We start from the raw sequence: 17,532 nt of genomic DNA, 5'->3' as shown, positions 1-17,532 counted from the left end.
CCAAAAGAATTAAAAGCAGGGCCTCAAAGAGATACTTGTATACCCCTATTCATAGCATTATTTACAATAGCTAAAATGTGAAAGCATCTCAGGGGTCTGTCAATGGATGAATGGATAAACAAAATGTGGTCTATCCATACAATGGAATATTATGCAGCCTTTAAAATGAAGGAAATTCTGACACATGGATGAACCTTGAGGACATTATGCCAATGAAATAAGCCAGTCACAAAAGACTAATACTGTATGATTCCACTTACTAAAATACTTAGAGTAGTCAAAATCTTAGAGACACAAAGTAGCATTGAGGTTGGGGGTGTTGGGGGTGGAATGGGGAGTTATTGTTTAATGAGCCTAGAGTTTCAGTTCTGCAAGGTAAGAAGAGTTATGGGGATGGATGGTGGTGATGGTGGCACAACATTATGAATGTATTCAATACCACTGTACTGTACACTTCAAAACAGTCCAGGTCGTAAAATTGATCTTAATGTGTGTTTTAACAATGAAAAATTGAAAAAAAATTTAAAGATCAGCCTCCAGATAAGATAAATGCTTTTTGCCTTAGGCTGTAGTGAGTTCCAGACTCCTGTGTTTCTTCTTGGAAGAAGTATTTTCCATAATGTAGGTTAATAAGCGATTTTGCCCATAAAAATTTGAGTAACTACAATATACGTTTCCTACAAAATTTTCTGCTAGATGAAGTACAGTGACTTGGGAAGAACATGCTGACCAAAAAGAAAATATATCTTAATCTATTTTGGGTTTAGGAAATCTCTGGAATTGTGCAAATTTGAACATTTATGGAAAAAAGAGATTCCTCTGTTCTTTCTTCCCAGAGTGGCATATTAGTCCTGCAGAATACGAGTATATCAGAATCACTTGTTTATATTCATGTTCCTGCCTCTAAATTACAGTCCCACCCAGCTGCTGCTGGCCTTCACGCTGGGCACCACTGTAAGTTCTATTTGCTTTGTAATTGCATTAATTTTTTCTAAATGAGATGTTATTTCCAGCTAGTGACTCACAAGTATTAAAACCCTGGAAAATGACAATATTAGTAATTGGATTATGACCAGTCAGTAACGTGCTAGGTTTAAAAACATGTATAACAAACTGTGTGTCAGAGTACTGTTTTTAAGAGTGTTAAAAATGAACATTTGAACTGTACAATACTATTTTTAAAAAATACGTGTTATTTGGAACTAGGTGCATTTGCCCTTAAAAGAAATTTGTGATGCTGACATTATAGTAAGCAGTTTACAGGTTTTTTTATTATGACATTTTTCAGAAACTTCTATCTTGGATGTAACATTTCTTTGACCATATGTGGGTTTGCTAAGTGTTATTGTTTATAGAGAATCAATGAACAAAAGTGATGGGATACATCTGAGTGAATTTAGTAAAACTTTTCAGTGTGCTTTTTTCTTTTTTGTAAAGCCTAGAGAAATACAGGGGTCTCTTTTAACTCAGTCCAAATAAATTATTTATTGGAATACATAAAAGGCTTCTTTTAAAGGTGTCTTCACAGCGTGCAAGGAGCATTACAGTGAGGTGATTATGGTCTTTTCACTTTGAACCATAAGATGTCTCTAGTTGTATACTCCTACCTTTTTGGGAAAGAAAAGGTAATTTTCTGGAATATTTAGAAATCAGTGATTCGTAACCAAGTGACTCCTATATGCCTGGCATTTTGGCACACTTTTTGAAACACCATACTCCAAAGTGGGTACTGTTTCCATCTGTTGATGAAAAAGCGGGCAGGAAGAGGGTGGTGAGAGAGCAACCAACACTGAGTGTTTGCCCGGCACTGACTCCTTTTCTGCCTCCTTTGTAATACACATTGGCACTCGGTCCTCACAATGACCCTTTGAGGTAAGGACTGTAATTATCTCCATTTTATAGACCAGGAAACCTGGGCTTTGAGAGGTTAGGGTGGTTCCTGAAGGTCCCATAGTGAAGGCAGAGAAGGAGGATTTGACGCCAGCTGATTTCAGAATGCCCAAGGGTATACATTAGGTAATCATTTTGGTTCCAATACCGTATCCTAACTTAATGCTGCCTGGATTCTTTAGAGAGGTGCTCGCCTCTGTCTTCTGTAGCCTGAAAATGGCAGCATTTGCCTGGGCTTACTCTGTACCTCCTGCAAAACTCAAGTGGATACGCTGCTGATGGAAATAAGATCAGACAGGACATATGACAGAACTGGACTATCTTGGAATCCCTGATTTGTTCGGGAAGATCTCTGAAGTGTCACCTCCTGGGCTAAGTCCTAGGGATTAAGATAACCATGCAGGGTTTATGGTTTACTGGGGAGATGCAGCCTTAACTGACCTTTATACCTGGGGGGGGGGGGGGTTCATGGAGATGAGTAAGGCACCATGAGCATGAAGAGGAGGAAGTGGTAAAGTGTGAAGGGAGTGGAGGAATCCCTCAAACGAGGGATTTTTGGAGCTATGCTAAGGATGAGTGTGCTGAAGCATCCAGGTACATCAGGAGGTGTGGGGCGTTTCAGACAGTGAATGGCAGGTGCACAATTTAAAGGCAAGAAAAAATACAGCCCCAGGAGTGCGTTCTGCAGTGTTTTGGAATTGCTGGACATAGCATGTGAAGGAAAGTGACAGAAGAGGCTATATCCATTGGGGGTCCTGTCTGCCAGCCTGAGTGGTGGTTGACTTTAATGGGGAACCACTGCAAGAGTGTAAGGATTGTAGCACAGGGCAAGGTGTGGTAGGAGGGCATGGTCATAACTGTATATGAGAAAGATCGAATTTGCCACCTGTGGTAGGTTGGAAATCTGGCCTTTGAGAAACAGGTTTGGAGGTGATGGTAATGATCCAGGTAGCACATTATGATAAAATACTGGGAACAGAGTATGGCTGTATTCAGTAAACTTGTTGCCAGGTCCTACCTTATGAGGCAGTTGCTTCAAATTTGAGATTGTTCAGTGCTGGAATGCCCTTATCATGAGCCATACTTGCCTCTCTATAACTTGTGCCACACAGAACCGTGTCTTTTCATATAGTAGTCCACCTTCTAACCCGACTCTCAGGCATTTCCGTAGTTCATTTAAACATTTCAAGTTTCCCTTTTCATCCATGCATGCCTCAGTTTGTCAAGATCCAATGGTACTCAACACTGTCATCAGCATAGAATGTATAGTAGGCTCATGCACCATCTTAGGCATTTAGTACTGGGGGATGGCAACACTGCAGAATATTTGGGCACCTGAGCTGGGCTTTGGAAGGCGGCTTGTAATGAGTTCCTCCAGAGCATAATGGAATATTACCCATACCCTTACATGTGTTTCTATGGAATTTGAGCCTTCTGTTTGTTCAGCCTGTAATTTCACTAGTATTTATGCCATAGCTAAGAGTTGAGTGATAAAACTTAAAGAGTATGTAGGTCTTTTTCAGATTAATGAGTTTATACCTACTACCTTGGGAGTGTATTACTTACATTTTTTGGATGGTGAACTTTGTAAGGGCGAGGGCTTTTTTTTAATCTTTGTGACATTTTCCATCTAGTATGGTGACCAACACATGGAAGTCCCTTAGGAAATTTTTGTTCAATGAATGCAGTTTGTTTTGTTGACATATATTTGACATTAATACTATAAAATTGTTCCATCTTCACACATTTAGAATCATGATTCTATTACATAGCATTTTAGCCACTTTTAACCTCGAATCAGCTATAATTTTGTTAAGCCTGTCTTTTTATTTACATCATAGATAAGCATGTCCATTAGACTAGGACAAAGCTGACTGGATGCTTAAGAGTTGTTTCCCAATTAATGTATCAAAAGGTTTTAAAAGATAGATTTGGATTTAATTTTAAACTTACTGACTTTATGTGTATAATTTAATGGATTTCATAAATATGCACCATCATGTACCCACTACTATAATCTTGATACAGAGCATTTCCGCCCCCGACGTGTTCTGCCAGGACTCTTTACAGTCAGTCCCCTCCCCCGACACCCTAACCCCTGGCCCCAATTCATCTACTTTCTGTTGCTATAGCTTTGCCTTCTCAAAAATTTCATACAAGTGGAATTGCACATTTAGTCTTTTGTGTTTCACTTCTTTCCCGTAGTATGATGTTTTTGAGATTTACTCACGTAGTTGTATGCATCAGTAATTTTTTCCTTTTTGTTCCTGAGTAGTATTCCCTTGTGTGATACACTGTGGTTTCTCTATTCATCAGTTGATGGACATTTGAGTTCTTGCAAGTTTTGGGCTATTATGAATAAGGCTACTATGAACATTCTTATGCAAGTCTTTATGTGGAATTTGTGTCTTTAAATTTCTTTTGGATAAATACTTAGGAGTGGAATTGCTGGGTCACGTGATAAGTGTGTAACTTTGTAAAAAACTGCCAAATTACTTGTCAAAGCTCCTGTAACATTTTTGAATCTTGCACCAGCATTGTATAAGAATCCCAGTTGCCCCATATCCTTGAAAACAGTTGATATTTTTGCCCTTTTAAATTTAGCCACTTGAGTGAGTATATGTAGTGATGTCTCATTAGGGTTTTAGTTTGCGTTTCCCTACTGTGTTGAAGATCTTGTGCTGATTTGATGTTTTTTTCATTTTCTTCATCGAAAGTGTGTGTTGAAATCTTGTGTTTTTGGTGTTTTTTTTCCCAGTGGGGTTGTTTGTCTGGCACTGAGTTTTAATAACATTAATCAGTTTATAAGAAGAAATATAAGGGGAAGGCATTTTGTTGCTCATAGAACAATAGTTTCAAGAAAGGAATTTCTTTCAATGGCTGTTTTGTTTCTGAGCCATTCTTTTGCTCTTTAGGGCTCTTTTTTTTAGAAGGGTTCTTCTGTCATCTGTTGGCCTATTTTAATCTATATTACCCTGCTTCCCAACATACATTCTTTACTGTATCTGTCAACTCATATTCTCTGGGAAAATCACACATGGATTTACTAACTACCCCATAAACACACACTTACACATAATACATTTGTCACATGCAAACCTTGATTCAGTGAGATACTACTACCTTGCTATCTAAGCCTCCTTAATTAGCTCAGTCGGCAGTCTCTAGTGGGCAAGGATGTCATCTCATGTGTTTTGTTTCCCTTGCACCTTGCACTGAGCAGTGTATATAATTGGTGAGTTGACAATTCACTGTTGATGCTAATAAGCTGCCGATCTCGGTTGATTTAGTGCTCTTGAATAATTCCAGAGTTTTAGAGAGTAAGAGTTCTGTCTGAACTGATGGACCTCATAGTAAATTATCTTGAAATTCTTACTTTAAAAACTGCTTATGTAAGCTTTGATTGTAGAATACCTACATTTTACTTGACAGCTATCTATAAAGTCTACTTGAAAATGTATTGTAGCAAAGCTATGATTATGCTTTGACTATGACTAATAAAGGGAAATTCTATTTTTAGAGTAGATATATCTAGGTTAGATAACAGAGTATTTCAAATTTTATTTCAGATTTCTCATGGGCAATCATGATTTAATCTAGCTTTGTTAGTAGCACAAAAGGCAGAGTATGTTGAACAGTTTGAGTAGTGTTTTGTATCAACAAAAGTTGAGTTGACTCATCAAGTGGTGTTCATGCTGTGTGGAATAATAGATGTGTAAAGAAATAGATGACATTATAAGCTCTTAAGAGGTCATTAATGGAAATTAAAGATTAGTGGAAATTAGTGATCTAATGGAGCACTGGATTGGCACCTAGGAAATCAGGTCTAGGACCAGTCTTGCTGTGTGACTTTGGAGAAGTCACTTGACCACTCTGGGATTTCATTTCCTCAGCTGTGAACTCAGTTGATTGAAGCAGATCATTGTATAATCCCTTAGCTTCAAGAATAGATGCTGTAAGTTATTTTTATTAGGATGGTTTTTATGTCACATGGCAACTCTGAAGAAAAATCCAGTCCTGACGTTTCTCTTATGTAGTACCATTCCCCATCGCAATTGTGTGACTCTTCTACCTCTGAATCATCAGAGTAGGAGTTCAGCTCTGTTATTTTCTCTCTTTAAAATGTGAGAAGGAAAAGGCAAAAATAATGATAAATATGAACAGGAATTTTTGATATAATTGGAGGGCAAAAAAAATACTTGTTGCAAAGTAGTAAAAATACAAAACTTTTTACTTTGTTATTATGGGTCCCAATCAATTTAAATTGGGCTCAGAGGTATTTTGGATTAAAAATTCTCTAATGTCCTATTAAATGTATATGATTTTATTCATTTGAATTCCTGGAATCCAATACACTTCAGCAGGCAAATAAAATAAAATCTTAAGTTGCAGGTAGTAAGCAATCAAAAAGAGCCATAAACTTGGAGTTTATATTTCTATTTTAATCTAGAACTAATTTTTACTTTATATTCTTCTGGAACATTGCTAGGTAATAGGGTGGGAAAGTAGACTGTTTTGAAAGTTTTAAATGTGAGAGTGGGAAGTATAAGTCTTAGTTGTTATTTAAATAGACATTTTTCAAGCTTTCCATTTATTTATTTACTTATTTTTGAAACTAAACAAAGTCTAGGTCAAGTTTGCAGCGTTACTAATAAACCGCTGGCAAATTGCTCATTACACATCACTCCAGAAGGGAGATGATGGTGGTTGGGAAGCTGGCATCCACCTTAATGAAGTGGTTCTTAGTCATCATCTGTTGAAGTCCCAAGTGCCTCCTTGAAATATGTTACTATTGATTACTCCTATAACCATGCAAAATACAGAGTAAATCTCAATAAAAAAGAGATCTATTACAGTCAGCCTTGTTCTTTCCTGTCTGCAATCTCATACTTTCAAGTAAACAAAGATGTGGTTATTTGGACTGATGGCATAAGCCAAGAGCAGATGCTGGAGGAGACAGTTAATTTTTCACCATGGTATTTTCATTTGAGGTGTCAGATATCCAGATAACAATCACTTTCATGATTCATTCAGGTATCCCCAAATACATTTTGTATGCATATGGAGATACTTGAATGAAAAAACATTTACATGTCAGATGTATGTAGGGACACAACTTTCCTCAGAAGGCCTTAGTTTCTTCCCCCCTTTGTGAAATGGAGTCACATTATTTCTGGGTCTGAGGATGTGCCCAGTCCATGTTGTTTCCTTCCTAAAAATGAAATATTGTATACTCAAAATTTGGGAGAGTGTTGCCTCTGAGGTCTGTCCTCGCTCCAAGAGAAAGAAACCCCAGGACAACTAGGTATGAGTTTGTGAGCTCATGTCGGAACTGCGCTTGGAAGACAAGATAAAATGCTGCTTTGTAACATTTTATTCCCTTGCAAATATGAACAGAGTTCTGAAGGATAAGGTATCTGTTCCCCTCCCCAGTTATCCAGTTGTCTGTGAGACGGCTACAGCGTTTCCTGCAGGATTTTGTGAGCGAGGAAGATGACAAGTCTCGTTGGGCATGTTGCGTTGGGTGTAGAGCGAAGCCACGTGGGGGTCTCAGGCTAATGACCGCACACAGGCTCCTTTGGTTTGTTTTCCACTAAACACGCAACGCCTACCCTATAGTTGATTTTTGTTTCCTTCTAGAATCAATTTAGAGTTTGCTAGAGCAGAGCAGCTATGTTAGAAAGAGGCTTTGGACCTAATCTTTTCCCAGGTTTATTACGAAATATACTGTCTCCGTTATTCAGTGAAAATCAGTTTCTTTTTAATGATACCTTAAACATTAATCACGTTTATTCTCCAGAATAATTTTTATTCCATGTCCTCTTCCTTTAGAAATCCCCAGCGGGACATCCAGAGCACCCATCCTGTTCTTTCTGAGTCTTCAATTGGGAGTTAGCAATACTCTCGAAGGCCTGAAAGGGAAAGAAAAGGTAATCACATGTTAACAAATATATTATTAAATTCATGCTGTAACTCCGATGGTCATAAAGTCAATTCCTTTTATTTGTTGAGCAGCATTTAGGTAGCCCCCTCCCCCACGGCCCCCACCATTTCCATTCCTGCCTTTCCTTCTCCTTCCTTTCCTGCCTCCATTCTCTTCCTTCCTGTCAGCTTTCTCTTGTCTCCTCCCCTCCTCCTTCCTTTCCCTTTTTTATTCCCTCCCACCCTCCTTCCCTTTCTACTTCTCCTCCCCGCCCTCCCACCCCTCCTTCCTTCCATGTATTCATTTAGCAACCATTTGTGGAGTCTGTCCTGTGATGGTCAGTGTTCTGGGCACACACACTTCACCCCTCTCTCTCAGGCCCTGACAGAAATGGGAGGCATTGGCAGCAGCCACCTTGGCGAAAATGGCCATCCACCCAACTGCTGTGTCTGTTGGTCTGGCTGAGAGACTGGTCTCAGCTCCTGCCTTTTGCCCTCTAGCGGGCTATCCCTGTTGGACCTGAAATGCAGACATGTCTCCTGGCCCTCTCTGAAGTTGCCTGGGTGTTTGCTGGCAGTGGCTTTATCTGTGAATTCTGTGGATGTTTAACCTCTCCAATTTAGACTGTTGGAATCACAATCACTCATGGGGATAAGCAAAGCAGCAGCGGTGTACTGTCTTCCTGCCTTGTGAATTTGTAAATATTCTTACTTGGCATGAGACCTGTTGTATTTTTTCCAATCACTAACATAGTACATGTATTGCAAAAAAATTAAATATGTCACAGATCTATAACATAGAATGTGACTATACTAAAGCCACTTCCCAGAGACAATGCTGGCTAAGTTTGTGTGCGTATACCTTATTTATTTTCCTTTGCATGCATATACTAAATGTTGTTTTTTTTAAAAAAGGCGTTCAGTCTGTAATAAGTGCCTTAACCCAGTGGGCGGAAATACCTGGGATAGAGGTGGTTTTATAATTTCTGCTAAATGTAACACCTTATTTATTTCTCGCCCTTGCTAAGTGGAATGGCAGTTTCTGTGGGTTGGGGGCCACTGATGTTACCACGCACTCGATTCATTGTGGTGGTGTCTTGTAGTCCCTTTGTAGGTGAGCTGCCTCTTGCCTCCCGCAGCATTAATAATGCGCTTGGCATTCCAGTATCCTATAGAGAGCCTGCACTCAGGTGTTGCCCAGTCAAGGCGAGCACCCTTATCTTGGGTGCTGGATGGGAGTGGTGAACTTCTCCCTAAGCAGAAAACCTCTTCTGTAGTATATCCACTCCAGCATGGCTCTTGAGACACTAGTTTTATCTCTTCATAGTGCCTGTGTGTGTCCTTAAGTGACAATCGTACGTCAGTTGATAGCCAGTTGTCTTCTTCCTACGGGACCGCTTCTTACCATGGTTCCTGCCTCCCTCAGGAATGCAGGCGCGTGGCCTTACTTCTGAGACTCAGTTCCCTACCATCTTTTCCTTTAGCCTTTGTTAACCTCACACGACCTTAGAGTTGACACCCTACCCCAACTTGACGCCCCCCATTATATCCAAAAACAATTTGCTGTGTTTCCAAAAGCCCTTATTCCACCATTTACCCAGTTTTTGTTTCCTTGCACTGCCAGCTGCTGAGGCAGGCCCCTGGCTTGTTTAACCCAGTAACTCAGAGCCTGGGGTTTAGGGCACATAGTGGGCCAGAGAAACTAAGTAGCCGATGACCACTGAATGGACATAGGGTATCTGTCTATACCAAGGCTCTTTATTCTGGGATGCCTTGTGCTCTGGTCAGTTAGAAGCCCTGGCCTTTGGGTCATGTGCTCCTGGGGCCAGTGAGCTGTGCCAGCTTTGAGGCAGGACTTCAGTTCCCTTATTATGAGTTCCTTCAGGGAAACTTGCGGGGGAGGGTCCCAGCCAGATTCATGAGTTATCTTGTGGATTGAGGGGTGCAGCTCTGGCCAAACCATCCCTGGCCCCTTTTGTGTCTGCTATTGTAGCTCTTCTCATAAGTGGAACAGAGGGCAGGTCTAGATAGCCTGTCCTTGGGGTTAGTGGGTAAGAGTGTGGCTTTGACCTCAGGAGGATCTGGGTCAGTGTCTGGACTCTGCCACATATGACAAATGTGACCTTGGGGTAGACGTTTACTCTGTATGTCCCAGTTTCTTTATCTGTCAAATTAGGACAATAGTAGTCCCCATATCATAGGATTGTTGTGAGCATTAAATGAGGGAGTTGTTATATAGACTGGTACCATGGAAATGTTTAACACCTGTTAGCAGCTTGTGTTACCATTTTCAGAATGGAGATAATAATACGTACATCTCATGGTTACTGTAAGCATTAAATGATGTGGCGTATATAAAATATATTGTGTCAGGCACATAGGGTACTCAAGTGGTAGCCCTCAGTGATAATGGCAAAATAACAATAGCCTCATCAGCAAGTGTGTTCAGAATGGGACAGAGATTGTGACCCTGAAGTCTAATATCAAACAGTAGTAGGCAAGAACAGCAACAAGTTTAGTCTGTCAACCAGGCAGTACTTTTTATTGACAACTTACATTATTTAACATCTCATTGGTTTATGAAATCATTGTCTGCACTTTGATCACAAAAATTAATTCATAAAAGTTTTGGTTGTGATTGACTATTGGACTGACTAGTTAAGAGTTGCGTACTCCTGGAACCTTTTTATTCGTATTAGTGTCCACTTTTTAAATATAAAAGGGTACTATTTTCTTGGATTTTAATGAAATTTTAAAATTAGCTTAAGAATAAAGATATTAGATCTTGAGTAACATTAGAACCATTAGCTGGCATGTGTCTATGGTCTCAGTATAGATGTGTAATAATTATTTTGGTCTCTCTCATTGGATAATGCCTTTATTTCATCATTTTTAACTGGGAAGTATACTGAAGTATTGTCACCCAAGCCATATGTTGTTCCAAAACTATAAAAGGAGAAGCCAACTGAAATGGAACATTTGATTCTAAATTATATCTAAATTAAATGAGGCTTATAGGAAAAACTTTTGACATTCTTTTCCTTTATACTTTGAACCAAAAACACATTTGAATCATTGGTGTATTAGGGAATTTCTTATCATCTGTTTTACACATTTGTTTTTTGCATCCTTGAGACAAATGACATTACTTGGCTTAAGAATGTCTTTTATTTTAAAGAGTATACAATTCAAGTGACTGTGAGTCACCTTAGAAAGTGAATGTTTTTGAGCTCTTCTGGCAGTCGATCTCTGTCTTGTTATCTTTTCGCCCATGCCTGGCGTTGGGCATGCTCAGTGAAGATGGGAACTAAATTGAAAATGCAACAAGGGAATTGGAGAACTGAAAACGCCTTTGTTAGAATGCTGAGAATATGATGACTTTTCAAAATTTGCCTTTAGTATTACTGTGGCACAGTTTAAACTATAAATAAAGACATTTCAGTGAGAGTGATATTTTGTGTGTATTTGCATACCGTGAAACAAGTTCTTGTTCTGTCCTAACTTTAGGACGCTGATGGCCTGGAGTCTGTCTCTTCTTTCCTTCTGGCCTCCCTCCCCACTCTCCTCCTTCCCCATCTACTCTCTCTCTTCCCTGCCACCCCCTGCCTCTTTATGAGGTGGACTTTGAGTAAGGGCCTGTCTGTCCCAGCTCTCACAGCGTTCCTGTGTAGTGACTGGGCTACTTCTTTAGAGGACTTGGTGAGAATCCAAACTACCATCAGTAACTAGTCTAGAGCAATAATTCCACTACCCTGCCCTTTTTCTGCTTTTGTGACTTGTATTCTGATAGACCCCTCTCCATACTTTACACACCCAGGGGAAGGAGCAGTCAGCCTGTCTGCTGCATCTCTGATATTGCTGCTACATCTCTGATATTGGTGCTACGTCTCTGATATTGACTTAAGTCCACCTCTTAGATGGTTTTGTCAGTGCCCTTTGCTATATCTTTTTCATAGTTAATTTGGGAAGAAAAGCATTCTGCCTCTATTAGCATCACTATTTTCTGGCAGAGAATAGTATTTACAGTTGCGTTTCACAGGGAAGACCCAGGCTCAGGCAGTTTAATGTTCTGTTTGAAATCAAGACGTATTCTCTTATCTGCCCGTGCTCATTCGTCATGGCAGAAATCTCGCACTGTGACTCCTGAACTTGCTTAGTGTTCTCTCCAACAATAGACATTAGCCTTCAACGTCTGAGAATTTGAATTTTTCTTCTCCAAGTCATGAGTGTCTGTATTTTTTTTTATTTCTGTAATGTAAACTTAGATTTTCCTAGACAGAATTTCCCTGATCGATGTCCGTTTGTATATTTCTTCTTTTGTTTATTTATTGTACCTTGTTTTATTGTTTAGTTGAAGGAGAAAAACATCTGATCGTATGCTTTTGGGTTTTCAGGATTTTATTTTTTTTGACACCATTAAGTTATTGGTAGACCTTTCACGTTAATGACATTAAAGTACAAGTATATTAAGATTTTTCCAATTTAGTCTGTAATCCTATGTTCTGATTAACCTTCTACAAAGCCTGTTATCTACAGTAAATGAATTCCAATTGTTACATATGATTCTTTCAAAAAAAACCCCCAATACTTAGCCATTTTACCAGTTTTGTGCACAAATATGTATACAAATTTCCTTCTCTAAAAGGAAATTTGTTTATATCATTGCATTAAAATGTTTACAGTTTAAGTCACACATTCAGTCATAAAGATGAAGTTTGGTTTTAAGGAGGAGAATTATTTATAATCTTAAATTTTTTTAGTAGCATCTCTTTTCAGTGAATGCTGTTCTTGGCTATGTTTTCTGACTTGTTTCCTAAGTTAATTAGAATTGGAAAACAGATGTATCTTTTCTGTCTTCCTCATTGTGGTTCAGGGCCACCAAGCCTCCTTATCTTGATTTTCCTTCTCTCTTTCTCCACCCACCACAGCTAGCATTTCACTTCTGAGGCTGTTCCTCTTTCTTTGGTCTCTGTCAACTGAACAGATAGGCATCACCCAAATGTGACACAAGCAGGGACTGTCTGGGTTTGAAATGCAGGGTGTATAGGACCAAATAAATTCCAGATTGTTCTGACCTAGTAATGAACGCAATTTTTGTTTCTTAATCTTCAGAAGAAGGATAATTGTGCCTATGGGAAAGCATGTCGTCCTTTTCTCCCTGAGTAATTGCTGATGACATATGAATGTATTGTAGCCTCTTTTCATGTAAGTTTTAAATCACAGGTGTTAGTCACTCTGGCTCATGTGGCAAAGCTGCCATCATTCCTTTTCATCAACCCCAGGAATGTTATTGATGACTGTTCTCTGCTTAGAACTGTGCCATATTTTGTATATGAAATCATGGAGTGGCTAAGATGGAGATGTAGCAGAGTTTACTTTATTAACTCTTTGATTTTACGGAAGAGAAAATTGAGACCATTTTTCAGTTGCCTTCATTTAACATATTTATAAGAATATAGCAAAGATATTTTTCTATTGTTATTCTTAATATAGGCATTCTTCATGTAAATAAGATATTTATGGAAAGGAACCAGTGCCTTAAATCGCATTAACAGTGATCAGGCTACCATACCTACCCTAGTCAGGGAAGACTTGCTTCATCTGGGAACTGGAGGAGCAGACCTTGCACTCGGGAGTTTCCTAGGCGGCCCTGTGTTTGCTTTTGCTCGTTTAATACTTCACTTGACAGTCGTGTCCTGGTCATCCTGAAAAGACAGGGCTCCTGCCTTTGAGAAGCACACAATTAATCTGCCAGAGTTATTATCTGATCCCGTATTTCTATAAATTTAGCGTTCGACTGGGCCACAAAGGTTTTTTGACGGAAATTCCCTGAGGGAGCTGAGGAAGGCATATCAGCACTGCATTAGAGTTTATGAAATGGCATTTCCCCCATGTCCCTCTGAGGTAATTCTGCACTATCACCTGCAGTGCCTGGGTTTAGGTTACAGTTCACCTGGCTGGGCTGACAATAGGGCCCCTCCCTGCTGGCCCTGCTTAGGGGCGTGAGACAAAGTCATCACTCTGAGAATGTGGGGGGACCGGCTCCCCATGAGAGCCTCCTGTGTGGGTCATGTTAAAAATGCTAAGTGCTTAGATCAGCCTTAATTTGACTGGAAAAGTGAACTGGTTCCTTCAGAGTGAATGTAATGTGTTCAATGCCTATTTGAGTCTTTGCTGGTTGGCAGAAGGAGAGAGGAACCCTGAAGTACCACAGGCAGTGTTCCAGTGAGCAAGGAGACCTTTGTCACCAGCTCCATTATCTTTTTGTTCCCTTTCAAATTTCTTATCAACCATGTAGAAAAAATCTTATTGACATGGGATCACGCTGAGTTTATATGATCTTGAAGTTTCATTCCTTAGTCCTCTCTTCACAGTTTTTAAAATAGTAATTACTAAGTTATTTCCATTTAATAGGCTGTGTTAGGAGTCAGGCCAGTCTATTGGCCTGTGGAAAGCGCAGCAGGAATCTCAGCTGAATTCCTGCTCTGTACTATAATAGTGGCTTGAATCACCTAGAGAGACGTCAGCCTCCTTGTCTGAAGGTCACCTCTTCTTTACGTACTATACATGCCTCAGCTCTCTTTGGGTGAGCCTCCTACTTATTTTTTCTGCAAAAGATTTACCTTTTGATTTGGGCATGAATTATTCTGTCCCCAAAGCTAATTCATCTGTGTTCTGTGACAATTTATTTATTGAACAATGTGCAGCAATTTCTTTACTGAACAAAGCAAAGAAATGTATCCATTGAACAAAGCAAAGCAAAAGCAGCTTGCTTTCCTCTCAGCATTTTATTTTACCATAGCTGAAATAATGCTCACAAAGAGAAAAGTGACGTATGCACAGTTAAAGAGACCCAGGCTGGTCTATGGGTGCTGGATGGTCTCTTCCTAGATCAGGACCGGCGTTTCTTTAAACTCAGTTTTAATGAGGCTTAAAATGTCCACTAATGATATTTTTCTTTTTTCTACTATCCTTATCGCAGCAACCTTGTTAGCAATGATGGTAAAATAAATTACAGTGAGAAATGCATGTTTTTGTTTGTTTGTTTGTTTTTTAGCAGGGGTTTAGAAACGGGAAAATCTTAATTGCCCGGGGAAAACATCACAGTAACTTAACTATGTGAATAAACATTAAGTGGAAATGTTCATTCGAGCAAGAACTGGGACCATCCTTTGAATCTATAACTTGATGATGTGTACCAGTCTTCTCCTATTCTACCCTTTTACCAAAAATTAAAACATCCTATGATGATTATGTATTTTAAGTGGTCCCCATCACTTAATTGGTGGTGGTATTTCAGCCAACATATTAGCAAAAAGTCATGATACTGTGTCTCCTCCACCCCACATTTTGATTTGTCATTATTCCATTGCTTCTGCCTGTTTGGGGGAAGGCACAGTCAGAGGGAATCACAGCAGGTCTACTGTAAGCTGGGGAGTCTTGTTGCCAGATAGGGAAAGTGAGCGCATTACCCTGGATGGTGAAATTCACTCACCTTAGTGGTCACCAACTGTCACAAACATGTGGCACTGAGGTTCTATGCTACGCTGACTGGCAGAGGAAGAACTTCTGGTCAGTAAGACTTCGTGGCGTGACCCATCTGGTAAATGACGGCTTCCCCTAAACCACTTTCTCCATTTCAGCTCTAGGACTCGGTAGTCCTATTGTGAACTTCTGCTTTTAGTCAAGAAGCTGCACCGAGAATTGAACTTACTTCCTAGTACCCAGGTCTTTCTTGTGTGAAATAAGCAGGGATCTAGCTTCAGTTCCTGGTTGGATTTCAGATAAGCACTGTATAAACTGTCCACACCTTATATGTCCCATGAAAAAAAATAGATTCTCTCTGCTTCCATAAGATGCACAATTTTTGATTTGACTGTTATAATCAAGCATAAGTTAGAACTAGTAATGTTGTTGGACTGAAAATAATGCTACTCTTTCCTTTTTTTTTTAGATACTATATACTCAATCCAGGATATTACATTAATTGTATTTATGATGGACACATTTTAAAATCATGTGTTAATTTGTTTAACAATAGAGCATACATATTTTTATTAAGCTGTTGAGAAACAGGGTTTGGGTACTTTTTCCTGAGTTTCTGAGTAAATTTAACCATAACAAGAACTGTGGGTGAAATGTTAACATCATGCAGAGATGACATTGTGTGACCCATTTGGTTTTTGGCTGCATTTTACATAGATTGTTTTACATAGCATATTATTCCTAGTTTATTCAGCTTTCTAGTTTGCCTGGGTTTTGCTATACAGAGTTTAATTTTGCCCAATAGGAAATCCCCATCTCATTTCTTGAGGCATTGGAGTAAGTTAGGCGATGTTAGCACAGCCCCTGGAGGGCACTCTAAGAGATCCTCTGAACTATTTGGGTATAGCTGGATAATGCCCGCAGCCTGTGTGCCAGGGTTTGAAGGGATAGGACTGCAATTCTCTCGTACACTAGACAAAGGTGCGAGTGAAGGACTTGTTTCCTGTGCATGTTGTTTTGTTTTCCACTATTCAAAACCGGTTATCAAATCTCCCCTCCCTGGGTCCTTGTATAAGAGTTGCAATACATAAAAGGCATCACTGGTGAACATACCAGGACTTTGTCTGACTTCTAGCTGTCCCACTTCACATTGTGAAAATAGGCCTGGCTCCTTTCAGTACCAGAGACTTTGCATGACACGTTCTTCTTCATGACACATACTTCTCCCTGCGGATACCTGGAGTGGACGCTGTTTGCCCTGAAATGAACAAGATGATTTTCCAAGGTGAAAGTGTAACACACCAGGGGTTGGCTGATATTTAAAAAACATGACTGAAAGCAGTAGACATCTCACCAGGGCAGGACACAAGAGCTTTTTGACAGTGATTACCTCCTAGGATTTGATGTTTTATCGACGGCTGATTATGTCAACTGGAGTTGTTTGTTATCAGGGTGTGCTCCCCTCCCCCCATGGGGAGAAGCCCCTACTAACTGTCAGCCTGGGCAGTGGCAGCACATGGGTTCAGAAAGCCCTGTGCCTCTGCCCAGGTGGCCTCTTAGGGATGACCCATGTCAACAGTCAAAGCGCTCAGGTACATGGGCGTTTGCTTTTCAGACGTGTTACAGCAAGTCATGGGTTTTACTTTGTCAGAAAGTTGGAATGTAAAGCAGTATGGTCTAATGAAAACTCTTCCTTGTAAATCAAGAACTTTAATTTTTATTCTGAAATGTATCACTGACTAATTCTTTTTTTTTTTAAAAGATTTTATTGGGGAAGGGGAACAGGATTTTATTGGAGAACAGTGTGTACTTCCAGGACTTTTTCCAAGTCAAGTTGTTGTCCTTTCAATCTTAGTTGTGGAAGGCGCAGCTTGGCTCCAGGTCCAGTTGCCATTGTTAGTTGCAGGGGACACAGCCCTTGTGGGAGTCAAACCAGGAACTTTGTGGTTGAGAGGACACGCTCCAACCAACTGAGCCATCCAAGAGCTCAGCAGCAGCTCAGCTCAAGGTGCTGTGTTCAATCTTAGTTGCAGGGGGCACAGCCCACCATCCCTTGCGGGACTCGAGGAATCGAACCGGCAGCCTTGTGATTGAGAGCCCACTGGCCCATGTGGGAATCGAACCGGCAGCCTTCAGTTAGGAGCATGGAGCTCCAACTGCCTGAGCCACCGGGCCGGCCCTCACTGACTAATTCTTAAACCCATGAGAAGTTATTTAGTTTCTTTCTGCTTTGTT

The 17,532-nt window shown here is 40.0% G+C and overlaps 1 protein-coding gene across 5 annotated transcripts in view; it reads left to right on the top strand.

Annotated features, from left to right (window-relative positions):
• FAM110B (family with sequence similarity 110 member B) overlaps positions 1 to 17,532 on the top strand; it is a 140,104-nt gene that overhangs the window by 23,627 nt on the left and 98,945 nt on the right. For 3 of the 5 annotated variants that reach the window (XM_019718186.2, XM_074318654.1, XM_074318651.1), the window contains one exon: positions 7,723 to 7,820. The exons of the other annotated variants lie outside the window; for them this stretch is intronic. The gene's annotated coding sequence lies outside the window, so the exon portion shown is untranslated. The remainder of the gene's footprint in view (positions 1 to 7,722; positions 7,821 to 17,532) is intronic. 5 annotated transcript variants of the gene reach the window in all.

This window comes from Rhinolophus sinicus, linkage group LG14 (genome assembly GCF_036562045.2).
Source record: "Rhinolophus sinicus isolate RSC01 linkage group LG14, ASM3656204v1, whole genome shotgun sequence".
Lineage (NCBI taxonomy): Eukaryota > Metazoa > Chordata > Mammalia > Chiroptera > Rhinolophidae > Rhinolophus > Rhinolophus sinicus.
Note: the sequence above shows the minus strand (reverse complement) of the source record. Positions and strands in the feature narration are given on the sequence as shown.